Here is a 12,140-nt window from a genome sequence, read left to right as displayed (position 1 = left end):
AAAAATACAAAAGACCTATGGGGCCATTCGACTAATATTGTAAATTACATACTTGACATTATAGCACCTGAATTAGCAATAATATTTAATGACTGCATAGATGAGGGTGTGTTCCCTGACCTCATGAAATACAGCAAAGTTATACCTTTGTTTAAATCGGGCAGTTCTTTTGACCCTGCTAATTTCAGTGCTGCCTGTTTTTAGTAAAATTTTTGAAAAACTTTTGCTTCAACAGCTACAAATGCATTTTTGTAAATTAATGAACAAAAATCAATTTGGTTTCACTAGGGGCTTATCAACAATTAATGCTAGACTCATTGAGCACATCTTTGACGCCTGGGAAGAGTCACAGGATGCATTGGGCATTTTTTGTGATTTGTCAAAAGCATTTGACTGCGTTTACCATGAAACTTTACTCCTAAAACTAAAGCATTATGGAGTGAAAAATAGAGCCCTAAAATTATACTTAAAATCATATTTAAGCGAAAGAGTTCAGATACGACTATCTGAACTCTTTACATCGACATGTAAATGGCAAACGGTCCTCGGGTAAACCTGTGGAAATAGGTGTTCCACAGGGTTCTATTCTCGGTCCTTTCTTGTTTCTTATATATATTAACGATGTACCGTTTGTGGTAGATGATAGCTATGAGATTGTATTGTTTGCTGATGATACTTCACTTATTTTTAAAGTGAAGCGACGTGCGGATATTGATGACGAGGTAAGCAATGCACTCTCAAAGATAGTGCGTTGGTTTGAGACGAATAATCTGCACTTAAACAGTAAAAAAACAAAGTGTTTACGGTTCATTATACCAAACACAGCGGAGGTACAAACCAACGTACTTTTAAAAATGACCAGAGATTGGAACTTGTGGACACTACGGTCTTCTTGGGTATCACGTTAGATAAAAAGCTTCAGTGGGGTCCACATATTACCCATCTAGCAGATAGACTCAGCTCTGCGGCATATGCAGTTAGAAAGATTAGAGAGTACACGAATGTTGCGACCGCTAGATTAGTGTACTTTAGTTATTTTCCCACCATCATGACGTACGGTATATTACTATGGGGTCATGCTGCTGACACTGTTAGTTTGTTGTTAGTGTTAGCACTGCAAAAGAGAGCTGTTCGTGCTATATATCAGCTTAGTTATAGACAGTCTCTCAAAGAAAAATTTAAAGAAATAAATATTATGACTGTTCATTGTCAGTACATTTATGAAAATTTAATATATGTTCACAAAAATCGTCACCTTTTTGCTCTTAATAGTGATTTTCATTATTATAACACAAGAAATAAGGGATTGCTTGTAACTAATTCTAGTAGGCTTCATAAGATACATAATAGCTTTAAGGGTAAATGTATACACTTCTACAATAAAGTCCCAGCCACTGTTCAGGCATTATCTATAAATAAATTTAAATGTTTTATAAAAAAATGGCTCTGTCGTAAATCCTATTACTCCACTGCTGAATATCTAAATGATCGGACAGCCTGGGACTAGATTGTGATTATTTTATAGCGATAGAAATGACTGTACAATATTGTATATTTTTATTGAAAAGAGCGCAAAAAAAAGAATGCTGGGAGAGTTTCTTGCGCCGCTTCTTCTCTCTCAGAGCGCCATTTGTTTCCGAAGCGGTAGTAGTATCTAGTAGTATAAGAAATGACATCAAAAAGAATTCTAAAGGAATCAATTTTGAGAAAATAAATGCCTTTTTATGCCTTTATCATTTATGGTCAGTTTGAGAGAGTACGGCTTTATCTAAACGCCCTAATAATTTGGAGTCCCTAAAACATTCAGTACGATTGGCAGTGAAGAATTTTCCAATGGAAAGAGTTCGTGCTTCTATTGATAACTGGCCTCAACGTTAAAAGGACTCTATTGCAGCCAATGGAGACTATATATATGTATATTTTAAATCGTTTTACTTTTACATTTATGTATTAAACTAACACACTGTAAAAGTAATAAATGTTAAGTAATATAATATATTTTTTTACTTTGTTTCAGTATTTATGGCAAGCAAGGTATATTCTAATTCAAATATTTTTATTCTAAATAGGGTGTCACATCACTTATTATCATATTAGTAAAAAACTACCACCCATTCCAAGATGAATCCCTCAAGCCTGAGAAGAATGGGTGTAACAAACTCAGCGGACTTTTTTTTGCATCAAAAAATATGTTTACTCGTACCAAGTAGTATTGTACAATTTAACATATTATTTAATAGCCTCAGGGCGGTCGCATCTGTGGTATCATTTATGTTATAGTAACCTTTACCACACAAATGTTTTTAACAATTTTTTTGAATAACGTAATACTTCTGTTTTGAACATTTCCTGGGATCTTGTTGTAAAGACATATACAACGCCCCACAAAAGACTTACTAACTCGACTTAGCCGAGTAGTAGGCATTATAAATTTATGTCTGTTCCTGATGTTAACATTATGGTTATGACAGTTTCTAGCAAATTCACTAAGGTGCCTATGAACATACATTACATTATCAAGAAAATATTGAGAAGCAACTGTCAAGATGTTAATTTCTTTGAATTTTGCATACGAATAGCCCTCTTCTTTAGCACAAATATTGTAGATATTAATATCGGCAGCGTTGCCCCATAGCAATATGCCATAGGACATAATACTATGGAAATAACTAAAGTATACTAATCGCGCCGTATCTATATCAGTTAATTGTCTAATCTTTTTAACCGCGTATGGTGCAGAACTAAGTCTGTTCGCCAATCCTTTAATATGGGGGCCCCATTGTAATTTGGAATCCAGAGTTATGCCAAGAAATATAGCAGATTCCACCGGTTCTATCACCTCTGCTTGTAACAAAACATTTGCATCTTTTTGCAACATTTTTGACATTTCGTACGGTAAATTTAATATATTTAGTTTTCTTGCTATTTAACAATATAATATAAATGTAGACCTTTATTTTATGTACCTACGCATCTTAGGACTTGTAGATATAAACATAAATCCTACTATATACAGCTCCAAAGCTGAATATCTAAGTAAAGTCGGACAGCCTAGATTGACATCAAAAAGAATTCTAAACGAATCAATTTCGAGAAAATTAATGCCTTTTATGCTTTTTTATCCTGATTTTACAGAACCTCGAATAATTCCTTAATTCCGTACTAACTTTAAATTTGCCTCCTGACCTAATAATTGCATATTAAATTCTAATAAAAAATTGATTGTTATAATTCGTATTCGTAACTAGAACCAAAAACAAATAAAATGACGAAAAAATCAATTGAATCGTGAATTCATCAGGGATAAATAGTCATAATAAAATGTGATATTGGTTAGTTTTGCCTATAACAGTAATCAGTAACAGTATTGCCATAGTAGGTACAAGTTTGCTAGTAAGTAATATAAGCAAATGTCAATTAATACGAAAATACAACAAAATGGTAAAGCATTTTAGTAGCGATTATAAAAATATAATAACTCATCTAATGTTGATCTTATATTATTACTCTAACAGATTCCAAATTCAAATGTAATATTTTGTTTATTTTAAATTGTAACAGTATTTATGGCCAGATTAAGTATATTGTAACTGAAATTATTTGTAAAAAGTTTTTTTTTTTATTGGAATAGGAGGACAAACGAGCGTACGGGTCACCTGGTGTTAAGTGATCACTGTCGCCCACACTCTCTTGCAACACCAGAGGAATCACAAGAGCGTTCTTTCAATTTTCAATCTTTTCAATCACGGCCTTTAAGGAAGGTGTACGCGCTTTTCTTGAAGGTACCCATGTCGTATCGTCCCGGAAACACCGCACAAGGAAGCTCATTCCACAGCTTCGTAGTTCGAGGAAGAAAGGTCCTTGAAAACCTGTGGAGGACCGCCACACATCCAGATGGTGGGGATGATATCTTAACTTGTGGCGTGTCGTGCGAAGGTGAAATTCGGCGGCAGGAATAAATGCGATAGAAGACACACAATGAAGCGACGTCTCTACGCAACGCCAAGTGATCCAGCCGTTCGCAGAGCACTAGGTCCCCGACAATTCGAGCTGCTCTGCATTGCACGCGGTCAAATGGATCAAGCTGATACTGGGGTGTGCCAGACCAAAGATGACAGCAATACTCCATGTGAGGCCGGACCTGCGCTTTGTAGAGCGCTAGAAAGTGGGCCGGCTTGAAGTATTGCCGTGCTCTATTTATGACGCCCAGTTTCTTCGAAGCTAATTTGGCCTTGCCCTCCAGATGACCACGGAATTGGCAATCGCTCGAGATTTCGAGACCCAGTATTCCGATACTAGGCGAGGCTTTAAGGGAAGTGTTCTCGAAGAGCGGTGATACGGCACATGGGGATTTTTTTGTGGTAAACGCGCAAACTTGAGTCTTCTGGGGGTTAAATTGGACAAGGTTCAACTTACCCCATTCCGCGACCTTCTCGAGAGAGGACTTGATAGAAGACACAAGTTTGTCCCGGCACTGGTCGACGTTTTCCCGAGAGAGACCTGCATGGCCCGTGTATACGGCATCACCAGTGCTGTCGTCTGCATAGCAATGTATATTGGCGGTCTCCAACATATCATTGATATGCAGAAGAAACAGCGTGGGAGATAGCACACAGCCTTGGGGCACTCCAGCGTTCACGGGCTTGGGATTCGAGCAATAACCGTCGTCAACGACCTGTATGCTGCGCCCAGTGAGGAAGCTGGAGGTCCACTTGCATAAGCTCTCGGGAAGCCCAAATGATGGAAGTTTTGCGAGGAGCGCCTTGTGCCATACACGATCAAAGGCCTTCGCTATATCCAGGCTAACTGCCAGGCCTTCCCCCTTGCTTTCAATAGCCGCCGCCCATCTATGTGCTAGGTATACCAGAAGATCGCCAGTCGACCGACCATGGCGAAAGCCGTACTGCCGGTCGTTGATCAACTGGTGACCCTCAAGGTATACCAAGAGCTGGCGGTTAATTATGCTCTCCATGATTTTGGAGAGAAGGGAGGTAATAGCAATAGGCCTGTAGTTTGCCGGTTCCGAACTGTCTCCTTTTTTTGGGATCGGATGTACAAGGGCTGACTTCCATGAATCAGGGACTACGCCTTTTGAATAAGAGTGCCGGAATAAACGCGTTAGCAACGGCGTCAACTCAGGGGCACGCGTTCTAAGCACGATTGGAGAAATGCCATCCGGCATCCTAACAGTTTTCTGTCGGAACTGTAGTTCAGGCATGATGAGCACTGACACCGCTGGATGGTCGGCGGTGTTTTTTCCGTTGTCTTTCAGAGTCGAGTTGGAGGCAAAACGAGTGCACAGGAGATCGGCTTTCTCTTTTGCCGTATGGGCCAGGGTGTCATTCCTCATGTGCAACGGCGGCATGGACGGCTGGTTGAAGTTACCACGAGCAGCTTTCGACAATGACCAGAACTTGCGTGTTCCGGTCGGGTAACTGGAAAGCTGCTCGCCAATTTTGACGACGTGCTTCGATTTCGCACGGGCGATTTGCCGCTTAAAAAATCTGGAGGCACGGTTATATTTCCTCTTCAGAACTTTGTAGTTCGGATCCTTTGAGCCCAGCGCCGCAACCCAAGTTTGATACGCCTGTTTTTTGCAGTCAGATGCTGCTTTAACTGACGGATCGAACCAGGGCTGTGATCTGCCACCTATCGGTACTACAGAGCTTGGTATAAAAATATCCATGCCCTGCAGTATCGCATCGGCTACTGTAACGGGGCAGGCACTAGGATCATCCGAAGGGAAACAAACCCTGCCTCAAGGGTAGGATGCAAAAAAGGAACGCATCCTATCCCAATCTGCTGACTTGTAGTGCCAAACGCGGCAGGTCGCTGGTGGTCTGCGACGTTGGCGTCGAATAGGCACTACACTCCTGACCAGGCAATGGTCGGACGTTCCGAGAGGGGCGTCGACAGAGACCTGGTAACCATCGGGATGTGTAGTCAGCAGAAGATCCAATAAGGACGACATGTGGCTATCCACATCCGGGAGCCGCGTTGGCGACTCAACCAATTGGGACAGACCATACGCCAATGCATCGTAGATCGCCCTGCGTAGTCTGTAGTACGTGATCCAAGCCATTCGGCATTGTGCCTGTTGAAATCAGCCAAGACTACGATTTCAGCGGTATATGAGCAAGCACGTCATCAAATGCCGCTTGAACGCAGCCCATGAGGTGCTCCGTTTCTGCGTTACCACTATGGGACCTGTAGACACACGCACAGATGCGGACGCGGTCCTCTAAATCTACGCGCAGCCAGAGAGTAGACAGGTCCCTACCCTCAAAATTGCCGAGACGGCGACAGCAGATATCCTCCCTAACGTATACACATGGAAGGGATGGCCTCCGGTCCTCGACACTAACCTATGCGAAACATAGCGGCACTAGGCCGCTACTTCACGCCGGTATTCTGTGTGAGTGTGGTAAGTAACCCGGACGAGTCTGGCCCGATTGTGCTGACGTCATAAGATGGCAGCGTGACTCTCCCACTTTCAAAAAGCCCGTAGTCGCCTCTAAACACCCTTGGACCTGGGACTACCCTATTCTTTTTACGCCCCGGGGCAGCAACGGGCAGATAAAGCTGTTAATGTAATCAACATTAAAAGAGTGGCAATGAGTTTCTTGCCTCTTCTCATTACTTAAATCTCAACCCTTTCTGAAGTGAATAAAAGTGGTAAATATAAAAAGAATAGAAAACTTTTGTGTTCATAATTAGTGTAATTTCCTTGACCTACACAAATTAATTGATTTTGAATTGATTTATTTAATACTGAGGAATGGGTACGCTGTTTGCTATAGTGGTGTTAATTCTATTTGCAGGGGTATGGCTATCAGCTTAACCATGATGGCTGGTCGTTGTGGATCCATCATTGGTGCCAGTACATCCACGGTGCTCATAAACTCGGACTGTGGAGCAACTTTTTACGGTTATGGGGGATTACTTTTAGGTAAGGGAATTCATTAATTAGGTAAGGTGCTCCTATCTCAAATGCAGGTGATTGGTATCTGGGATATGTGTATCCCCACATATATGGGGTCAGGACAGTGACGTATAATAAACAACTAGACTCACAATCATCAAGCAAAGATCTGCCTCCGCGTCTATCAGGCAGAGTTTTCGTTCTATTGTATTTCGACCGCTCTTTGAATACATCGCTACGCAATGACATAGTGTTCAGATAACAGCAAATTATACAAACTTAATATTTAATTGTGGAACTAACTTGATCTTTTTAATCATTTTGCTAAATAATTAGATTCCAATTGCTAAAAACATAATGTTCTTGCCTCGTTTTAGCGTCAAATCTAATGAACGTATAAAATAGACCTTGATCATTACTTGCCGCCCGTCCCTCACCACCTCCCCTCTCGGAGGTGTCACCTGCTGTCGTTACGTCAACACCTCAACGTGACTATGCTGCTGCCATCCGCCAGCAACCCAGAAAGCGGACAGTGCTGAGGACAGAAAGTGGAAGCGGGCACGCCCGCAACGAACCCGCTTTTAGAACTGTGTCGAAGGGTCTGACCGACAAGGATGGCTTCATTAATGTTGAGCGGAAGAAGAGGAGGCCTTCTAGTCCTAATCAATGTGGCACAGCACCGATAGGACAGAACCAGCTCCTGCGTCCCGTAGTCCCAGCGACGTATATCTACGTGTCTCGCTTTCACCACAACACCAAGGCCTCCGACATTGTTCAGTACTTGGTGGAGATGACAAGGTTCCGGTTGGGGGTCGAAAAGTTGGTGACGCGTCACGCAGTAGACTTTACTCGTTTGTTGTTCGCGTCCCGACAGAACATTTATCGACCCCTCTGGACGTGAAGCTGTGGCCGAAGGGGGTCGTGTTCCGCAAATATCGCGGACGTCGCCGACCACCGGAAGTTACCGAACCCGCGCCACACATCGCCGCGAAAATGTGACGTAGATTTAAGTTATATAAATATGTATGTTAGATTATAAGGTATTTATTTTACCGGGCCTTGAAGCTCGAAATAAAATGATTTATTAATATAATTACTGCCACGAAATAATGTGTTAATTTGAATAAATGTTTCAATGTTATCTGCACGTAAATACAACGCCACTCGTACACTTTTTGACGACGATTTGGAGTCTAGTTGGTTATTGTAGTCAACGGGTCTGGATTGTACTTTTTATCAGGTGTGCACCTTGCCAGTGTCTACTCTAGAAGAAGTGTTGTCGAAGAGCGGTGATACGACAAATGGGGATTTTTTGTGGTAAACGCGCAAACTTGAGTCTTCTGGGGGTTAAATTGGACAAGGTTCAACTTACCCCATTCCGCGACCTTCTCGAGAGAGGACTTGATAGAAGACACAAGTTTGTCCCGGCACTGGTCGACGTTTTCCCGAGAGAGACCTGCATGGCCCGTGTATACGGCATCACCAGTGCTGTCGTCTGCATAGCAATGTATATTGGCGGTCTCCAACATATCATTGATATGCAGAAGAAACAGCGTGGGAGATAGCACACAGCCTTGGGGCACTCCAGCGTTCACGGGCTTGGGATTCGAGCAATAACCGTCGACAACGACCTGTATGCTGCGCCCAGTGAGGAAGCTGTAGGTCCACTTGCATAAGCTCTAGGGAAACCCAAATGATGGAAGTTTTGCGAGTAGCGCCTTATGCTATGCACGATCAAAGGCCTTCACTATATCCAGGCTAACTGCCAGGCGTTCCCCCTTGCTTTCAATAGCCGCAGCCCATCTATGTGTTAGGTATACCAGAAGATCACCTGCCGACCGACCATGGCGAAACCCGTATTTCGTCGGTCGTTGATCAACTGGTGACCCACTAGGTATACCAAGAGCTGACGGCTAATTATGCTTTCCATGATTTTCGAGAGCAGGGAGGTCCAGGCATGTAGTATGCCGGATCCGAACTGTCTCTTTTTTTTTTGGATAGGATGGATAAGGGCTGACTTCCATGAGTCAGGGACTACGCCTTTTGTATATGAGTTCCGGAATAAACGTGTAAACTCAGGGGCACATGTTCTAAGCACGATTGGAGAAATGCCATCCGGCCCGCTCAACTTCCTAACTTCTAACGAAAACAGAGCTCGCCTAACAGTTTTCTGTCTGAACTGTACTTTAGACATAGAGCTCTGATACCGCGGGATGGTCTGTGGTGTTTTTCCGTTGTCGTCAAGGGTCGAGTTGGAGGCATAAAGAGCGCACAGGAGATCGGCTTTCTCTTTTGCCATATGCCATATTTGCTAGGGCCTCCGGTCCTCGATACTAACCTATGCGAAACATAGCAGCACTAGGCTGCTAATTCACGCTGGTATTCTGTGCGAGTGTGGTAATTAAGCCGGACGAGTCTGGCCCGATTGTGCTGACGTCATATGACGGCAGCGTAAGTCTCCCACTTCTAAAATTTTTTTTTTAAATGACACTCACGAAAACAATAATTGCCCTGTCTAGACATGTCCGTGGAATGACTGTAGGGGAGAGTTCCTTAAAACTGTGGTAGAAGTGAAACTTCAACAATCAAAGTTTAAAAACAAATATTTCAAAGTTTCCTGTCCAGATTTAAAAAAAAATATTTCCAAGAAAAACGTTTAGTAAAATATTGCTTAAACTATTACATAACAGTCATCATGTAGACTATAATATTGCATTATACACTGTATAGCCATCATACACTATACATAAAAATCCAACGCTTTTTATCTTTTCACGCTCCGCAACGCCCCATAAAGAACTTCGTTCCAAAAATACAGTCGAATTGAGAACCTCCTCATTTTTAAAGTCGGCTAGAAAAATAACATGACAACCCTATTGCTTCAATGAAGTGTAGGCACAGTATATATTTATCATTCTGGTACATATTACGTCTACTGTGGACCTGAGGGGACATGTTAAAGGCGACTCAGTATGTCACTTTTTTTCTTATTTACATTTCTACAAATTGAATTGTAATAATATGTTTATTTTCAGCGTGTGGACTTCTTTCATTACTACTTCCAAAATCAAATGCATCACTAGAATCGAAGAGTGAAATGTTGACAAAATTATAATCACTTGAGGTCATAGAATAGCATATAGTATTATAATTACATGACGTAAGTATAACGGATCTTGAAGAAGTAAATTAAAAACATAAAACATGATTGTTTCATTTGTAAGGTGTCGAGATAAACGGTAAAACGGCACCCTATTACTAAGACTCCGCTAGCGGTCCGTCTGTGTGTCTGCCCCACCAGGCTTATTTTATGGAATAGGAGGACAAACGAGCGTACGGGTCACCTGGTGTTAAGTGATCACCGCCGCCCACAATCTCTTGCAACACCAGAGGAATCACAGGAGCGTTGGCGGCCTTTAAGGACGCTGTACGCGCTTTTTTTGAAGGTACCCATATCGTATCGTTCCGGAAACACCGCACAAGAAAGCTCATTCCACGGCTTTGTAGTACGTGGAAGAAAGCTCCTTGAAAACCGCACTGTGGAGGACCGCCACACATCCAGATGATGGGGATGATATCCTAACTTGTGGCGTGTCGTGCGAACGTGGAATTCGGCGGCAGGATTCAGGAATCTCATGAATCGTGATAGTTTGTTGAAAATTTCACAGACGATGTATTTCTGTTGCTGCTATAACAACAAATACTAAAAAACAGAATAAAATAAGTAGTTATCAACCTTTAGAGCTTGAATTCATTGTTTATGTAAGATGGTCATGATTACTTTCATAATTAGTAATTGCATCTAACAAATAATATATCATCAAAAACAACTTGTAAAAAACCGAGTCTCGCAACACAGTTCTTCTATACCATTAAAAATTGTGAGATCCATGTAATCAAGTCGGTAGATATATTTAGTTCCTACTTAAGTGTCCTCCTGTATTAAGTTAAAACGTAATTAGCTAACCTAACCCAATGATATTTAAAAGTATAGATAGATTACGTAGACAACATTCGGTGTTTGAAAATGATACACTAACGCACACATGAATAATTTAACATTGCAATAGCACACTACATTACGATTACACGTCAAAGAAGGATAGTAAATGCAATTGTCCCAAGCGAAAGAGATAACTCTAACTTGCTAATTACTTCGTATTTGTATAGAGAAAATACAGTTAATTCATCAGATATGATTTTTTTTATGGAAGAGGAGGACAAACGAGCGTACGGGTCACCTGGTGTTAAGTGATCACCACCGCCCACATTCTCTTGCAACACCAGAGGAATCACAAGAGCGTTGCCGGCCTTTAAGGAAGGTGTACGCGCTTTTTTTGAAGGTACCCATGTCGTATCGTCCCGGAAACACCGCACAAGGAAGCTCATTCCACAGCTTTGTAGTTCGAGGGAGAAAGATTCTTGAAAACCGCACTGTGGAGGACCGCCACACATCCAGATGGTGGGGATGATATCCTAACTTGTGGCGTGTCGTGCGATGGTGAAATTCGGCGGCAGGAATCAGGTTAAACAGCTCTTCGGAACACTCCCCGTGCTAAATGCGGTAGAAGACACACAATGAAGCGACGTCTCTACGCAACGCCAAGTGATCCAGCCGTTCACAGAGCACTGAGTCCCCGACAATTCGAGCTGCTCTACGTTGCACGTGGTCAAATGGATCGAGCAGATACTGGGGTGCACCAGACCAGAGATGACAGCAATACTCCATGTGTGGCCGGACCTGCGCTTTGTAGAGCGCTAGAATGTGGGCCGGCTTGAAGTATTGCCGTGCTCTATTGATGATGCCCAGCTTCTTCGAAGCCAATTTGGCTTTGCCCTCCAGATGGCCACGGAATTGGCAATCGCTCGAGATTTCGAGACCCAGTATTCCGATACTAGGGGCGGCTTTAAGAGAAGTGTTCTCGAAGAGCGGTGATACGACAAATGGGGTTTTTTTAGTGGTAAACGCGCAAACTTGAGTCTTCTGGGGGTTAAATTGGACAAGGTTCAATTTACCCCATTCCGCGACCTTTTCGAGAGAGGACTCGATAGAAGACACAAGTTTCTCCCGGCACTGGTCGACGATTTCCCGAGAGAGACCTGCATGGCTCGTGTATACGGCATCACCAGTGCTGTCATCTGCATAGCAATGCATGTTGGAGGTGTCCATCATATCATTGATATGCAGAAGAAACAGCGTAGGAGATAGCACACAGCC

At 42.4% G+C, this 12,140-nt stretch overlaps 1 long non-coding RNA gene across 3 annotated transcripts in view; it reads left to right on the top strand.

The window, feature by feature from the left end:
• LOC126968042 (uncharacterized) overlaps positions 1-10,134 on the top strand; it is a 47,041-nt gene extending 36,907 nt beyond the window's left edge. For 2 of the 3 annotated variants that reach the window (XR_007730119.1, XR_007730118.1), the window contains exons 9-10: positions 6,822-6,949; positions 9,958-10,134. This is a non-coding gene — a long non-coding RNA (uncharacterized LOC126968042). The remainder of the gene's footprint in view (positions 1-6,821; positions 6,950-9,957) is intronic. The other variant, XR_007730120.1, reaches the window with a different exon arrangement.
• The last annotated feature ends 2,006 nt before the right edge of the window (positions 10,135-12,140 follow it).

The sequence above is a fragment of the Leptidea sinapis genome, chromosome 14, assembly GCF_905404315.1.
Source record: "Leptidea sinapis chromosome 14, ilLepSina1.1, whole genome shotgun sequence".
NCBI lineage: Eukaryota > Metazoa > Arthropoda > Insecta > Lepidoptera > Pieridae > Leptidea > Leptidea sinapis.
This window is presented reverse-complemented; position numbering and strand designations above follow the sequence as displayed.